The sequence below is a fragment of the Onychomys torridus genome, unplaced genomic scaffold (assembly GCF_903995425.1).
Source record: "Onychomys torridus unplaced genomic scaffold, mOncTor1.1, whole genome shotgun sequence".
In the NCBI taxonomy this organism is placed as follows: domain Eukaryota; kingdom Metazoa; phylum Chordata; class Mammalia; order Rodentia; family Cricetidae; genus Onychomys; species Onychomys torridus.
In genome coordinates, this window is record NW_023412934.1 from 80,705 (window position 1) to 86,713 (window position 6,009).

Sequence of the window (6,009 nt, forward strand, 5' to 3'; positions counted from 1 at the left end):
CTATGCCTAGAAACTTCATGTATGCTAGTTTTATGTATATTGTCTCCTTTAAACTTCCAATCAAACACTTATTTTAAAAGACCTGGCTATTGGATATTATTCCATTGCTGAAGTTCTATTCTTTTTCTAATATACACCAAATTTGAAATAAACTGTGTTCTTCACAAGACATCCAAAGTTGTCTGACTGAATGTGTGGCTTATACAGACCTTGAATGGTGGGACTAAACACAGTGTGGTGTTTTCTCACTCATCTCACATATCTGTAGCAAGAATCATAAAAAGTTTTTATTAATAAAATAAAACCTGGAGCCCAGTATTGGTGTGAATGCCGGAAGATCAGAGAAGTGTGAATAGTATCTTATGGCATGCATTCCCCATTTGTAAAGCAAATGTTAAACTCCTGGTCAATTTATAATAAGATTATACCACAGGACTGGCAAGAGCTGGTAAATGCTGTATTGGAACCCAGGGCACAGCTTCAGTGGCAAATGAGGTTCAAAGAGGAAACTAAAAATATAGAAAATGAATGGATGGCTAAAGATATACAAATCTCCCAGGATCAACTTGTTGGAGAAGGCCAATATGCTGCAATACTAACACAATATTTATATTATATCCAAACCCTAATTCTATATTGAATGGCATCCTTGAATGCATGGGACAGAGTTGAGGAACCAGGAAAGAAACTGTGTCATTTACAAAGGTTATGCAGAGCCCAAAGGCATCTTCCACAAATTTCTTACAAAGATTGACTTCAGCAGTCAATAGTATGGTCCCCAATTCAGAAGCTAGCCAGATAATAATCAAATATTTGGATTTCGACAATGCGAATGCAGCATGCAAGAGAATAATCAGACCATTAAAGGCAAGATCTGCACCCTTGGAAGACTGCATTAGAGACACGTTAATGTTGAGTCTCATGACCATAATGATATGTGGATAGGAGAAGCAATTTAAGAGGTTTGAGGAATATCAGATGTTTTGGATGTGGAAAGCAAGGATATTTGAAAAGGGACTAAAAACAGGGCATTCCTGGAAACAATGCTTCTTCAAGGAACAAGGGCACCAGAATGCTCATTCCTTCTGGAGTATGAAGAAGGTGTGGTAAGGGAAAATACTGGACCAATGAATGTAGATCAACAAGGGACAGGCAAGGTAATATTTTGCTTTCTTCTTTGGAAAACTCTCAGTGGGGCCTCAGACAGGCCCCCATAGAAAATCCAGTTCAGACATTTCCTGCAGTCATAGAGGAAACCCCTACTCAGAGCAACTAAATAACCAAATGACTATTGGAACAAACCAGGCTACTCAGGGTAGTGGAACAACTGAGACAGAGAGACCAGAAAATTCAGGAGAAACCATAAAGAAAAAATTTTGGCAAGATTCTATAAATGAAGAAAGACCAAAATTAACAGTAAAAATAAATGGTATTTGTTGTCTGGTCTGGTAGACACAGATACTGACATGACCATAATTGCACCAGAATTTTGGCATCCAACTTGGCCTCTTCAGAAGTTAAATGTTCAACTGTTAGGAATTGGAGCATTATCTCAAGTGAAACAGAGTGCAAGATTGCTCAAATGTATAGGTCCAGAAGGACAGAGAGGCAAATTAAAACCCTATGTGGCTAGCATAGCTATGAACCTGTGGGGTCAAGACCTGTTGCAACAATGGAATACTCAGATTAACATCCCTCCAACCTCAGAAATAAATCATAAACTAGCACATGCTTCTGAGAGAAATATTAGAAGGTATTATTCTAATGAGTGGTCCCCAGCCATCCATATTATACAAGAACAGGGTATACCAATTGATGTTCTTCCAAAGACACTAACAGCTCTACCTTTAAAATAGTTAACAGACAAGCCTGTATGGGCTCATCAATAGTCTTTAACAACAGAAAAACTCCAGGATTTAGAAGAGCTGGTAGAAGAACAGTTAAACGCTCAGCATATTGAAGAATCAACCAGCCCTTGGAATTCTCCTGTGTTTGTTATTAAAAGGAAACCGGTAAATGGAGAATGGTAACAGACTTTAGGGCAACTAACAAAGTAATTCAGCCAATGGGCTCTCTACAATCTGGAATTCCTTTGCCTAATCTGTTACCAAAAGGATGGCTTCTTATAGCTATTGATTTAAAAGACTGTTTCTTTTCAATACCCTTACAAGAAAAAGACAGAGAAAGATTTGCCTTCACGGTGCCTACTTACAATATTTCTCAAGTGGTTAATAGATATCAGTGGAGAGTCTTCCCACAGGGAATGTTGAATAGCCCAACCCTGTGCCAATATTTTGTACAACAGCCATTGGAAGTGATACGTAATAATTTTCTTAATCTATAATTTATTATTATATGGATGACATTTTACTAGCTCACTCACAAAGCAGATACTTTAGAAAGAATGTTTGAAGAAGTAAAGAAAATTTTGCCTTTCTGGGGATTACAAATTGCTTCTGAAAAGACACAAAGAGGAGATTCTATTAATTATTTAGGACATAAAATAGAGCTACAAAAAATTAGACCCTGAAAGGTGCAAATTAGGAGAGATTGACTTCAGACTCTTTATGACTTTCAAAGATTATTTGGAGACATTTCTCATCTACGAACTATTATTGGATTAAAAAATGATGAACTGAATAATTTGTTCAAAACCTTAAAAGGTGACAAGGACTTAAATAGTCCAAGAGAATTATCACCTGAAAGTGAGAAATAATTGTCCTTGGTTTAAAAGAAAGTACATGAAGGACATGCAGATCATATCGATCCAGAGCTTGATTGCATTTTGGTTATTTTACTGTCTAGACATTCTCCTACAGGAATTTTAATCCAGAGAGAAGATATTATATTGGAATGGATATTTTTACAAAATAAACCAAATAAAAATTAAAAACTTATGTGGCAAAAAAAATCTCTGAATTGATTTGGAAAGGAAAATTTAGACTTTGACAAATAACAGGAATATACCCAGCAGAAATTATTATACCATTAACTAAGGAGGACATTGAAAAATTGTGCACAGAAAGTGAACCTTGGCAAAGAGCTTGCTATAATTTTTTGGGAGAAATTAATAGCAAATATCCCCAAATCAATAGAATTCATCTTATATAGAGAGCTGATTTGATTTTGCCTCGAATTGTAATGACAAGATTGATATACTATTGATAGAAAATGTACTGGAGGCCTCAGAATTTCATAAAAAACATCATGTCAATAGTAAAGGTTTAAAAAAGGATTTTTTCATAACCTGGCAACAAGCCAAGGAAATTGTAAGGAAATGTCCTACTTGTTCCTTTTACAATCAGATGCAATTACCAGCAGGATGTAATGCAAAGGTGACTCTGTAAACACTCATTTGCTAGAAGTTATGGCCATTAACCAGCACAAATTAAAACTGGCAATGCTCCAGCATATGTCTCTGTTAAAATGAAAAAAAAAAAATTCTTGTTACTAATTAAAGCATATTACAGTTATACCACATAATCCTACAGGCCAAGCAGTTATAGAAAGATCAAAGAGAAGTCTAAAGGATATACAAAATAAACAGAAAGGGGTAACAAAAATCCCCAGAAATAGACTGCATAAAGCTCTATTAACTTTGAATTTTCTCGTTGCTAATGAGAAAGGAACAACATCAGCAGAAAGATATTCGATAATGGAAAAAAAAACTACAGAATTAAATCAGCCTATATATTTTAAGGGTGTGCTGACCTCAAAATGGAATCCAGGATATGTGTTATGTAAGGGGATGAGGTTTTGCTTTTGTTTCTATAGGAAAAGATAAGCTGCAGATACCATTAAAATTGATAAAGCTTTGATTTGAACAAGAGAGGACTCTTAATTTGAAGAGGTGATAGTTCTTCAATAAGCATGACCATCCAATTTAAACTAACTTATACCATTAACACATGCCTTTTCATTTAATCAGATAATGCTGAAAGGGAACCTGCCCAAAATTAGTCTTGGGGAAAGGTTTTTTTTTTTTTTTTTTTTTTTGTCTTTAAGAGAGTGAAGGCTAAGGAATCTGAAGAACACTGGACAAATGAGACAACTGAAGAAAAAGGACAAATCATCTGTCCTAGGAAAAAGTGTAAAATGGCCTATTGGTATACAATCTATAATATTTCATAAATCTTCCTAAATGTTTATTTCTGCCCTTCTCTAAATAAATTAATACTATTGGTCTTCTTGTAGTCCCAGTTCAATTAAAAATAAAAGTTGGCTTTGGAGTTGGAGAATGGCTCTCTCCTTCCTTAAGCTCAAGCATGTTGTATATCAATAATGTACAAAGCATTCATAGACGACCTGCTTCTGGGGGGATGTGGTCTGGAGCAGAGAGCCATTCATCCCAGGAGATGGGGTGTGGCTGGAGAGGCGGCCCATCAGTTTGACTGCACAGTCATGTGGAGTCTGGCGCCCAATTTTCATGGTATGAACTCACAAAAAAGGCTCTTGCCTGTGGCCTTGCTGGCCCCAGCTCAGACCCAAGCTACATTCAGCTAGTTGTGGTGGCACATGGGTTGGATTTATGGAAGGAGGCAGAGGCAGGAGGATTCTAAGTTTGAGGCAAGCCTAGGAGGCTTGCTAAGGAGAAACTTTGGCTGGGACAAACTGCAAAGGGTGGCAGTGAGATCATGGAGGCAGTGGCGGCTGGTCTGAGTTGCTGGCTCCTTCTCTTCATATTGATGACTGTGGTGATGTTGCTACCTGGGAAGAAGGGCTTACTGCTGCTTGTTCAGATACCAATAGCCAGGATTATCATGTTACAAAAAATAATTGGCAAAGGTCAGTTTGGTAAAGTTTGGCAAGACAAATGATGGGTAGAAATTGCTGTGAAGATTTTATCTTCTAAGGTAGAACATTCATGGTTCTGAAAGACAGACATTTATCAGACTGTTTTTGGTCCAAACAACAATGGAGGCACCAAAAAATGTCTATAGTGAACCACTACAAAGCCTAACAGCAACTTTGAAACCTTCAAAAGGATGACAGGAACCCACAAAGATGATTCCACATGGACTATGGTAAAGCCATGAAGCTGATTAACACCATGAGGAAAGATCAATTATGGACTACAAACTACTCAGGACAATTTTGAGATGGCTACCTGAGATGATCCAGCCTGACACGCTACTTGAACACAGACTTCAAACAAGCTCTGCACTTTCCCATTATGCAGTGACTGGACAAATGATATAGGACTTGACAATTAACCCCCAAATTTTCTTTTCAGGATTCCCTAAAGATGTCTTCACCCCTAGAAAGCAGGAAGTAATTTTAAGAAATCAACGCCCGCATTCCTAAGAGATGGGGTGGTGGTTTTTGATCATTTAAAGAGTTTTGGATATTGTTATTGTTTATGATGGTTGGCTACAAGTTGTTAATTGTTAATGGTCAGGAAAAAAGCTGAATAAGAAGATTGTATTTAGAGTTTTTGTTTATGAAAAAGAAGAATATAGATATGAGGCAGATCATTAAATCTACTCTGAGGAAAAAAAAGATAAATAATAGGATAAATGGGTAGATCATTGAATATACACTAAAAAGAAAATGGGGAAGATATAAAAATAACAAAAGGTAGGTTACTGAATCTATTATGGAAAGAAAAAAGAGATAATATTGATATGATAGGATTAAAAGGTCAATTATTGAGTCTACTTTTAAAAAAGAACTAATTGTTTTAAATAGGAAAATAGGATAAGTAATGAAAATTTTTGTTTGAGTTTATCAGATGTTACTGGACTGCAGATTGTTATATATTAATGAAGTTTTTCATCTGAACCTGTCAAATGTTAATGGACTTGACACTGTTAATGTAATTCTTGACTGTATATATTGTATATATTTATTGGATATAGTTTTTCTTGTATTAGTTATAAGCTTTTTAAATTTTAGACAAAAAGGGGAAATGTGGTGTTATTATGTTCCCCAAAATATTGTGCACACTAATAAACTTATCTGGGGTCAGAGAACAGAACAGTCCCAGTATTAAACATAAAGGATAGGCAG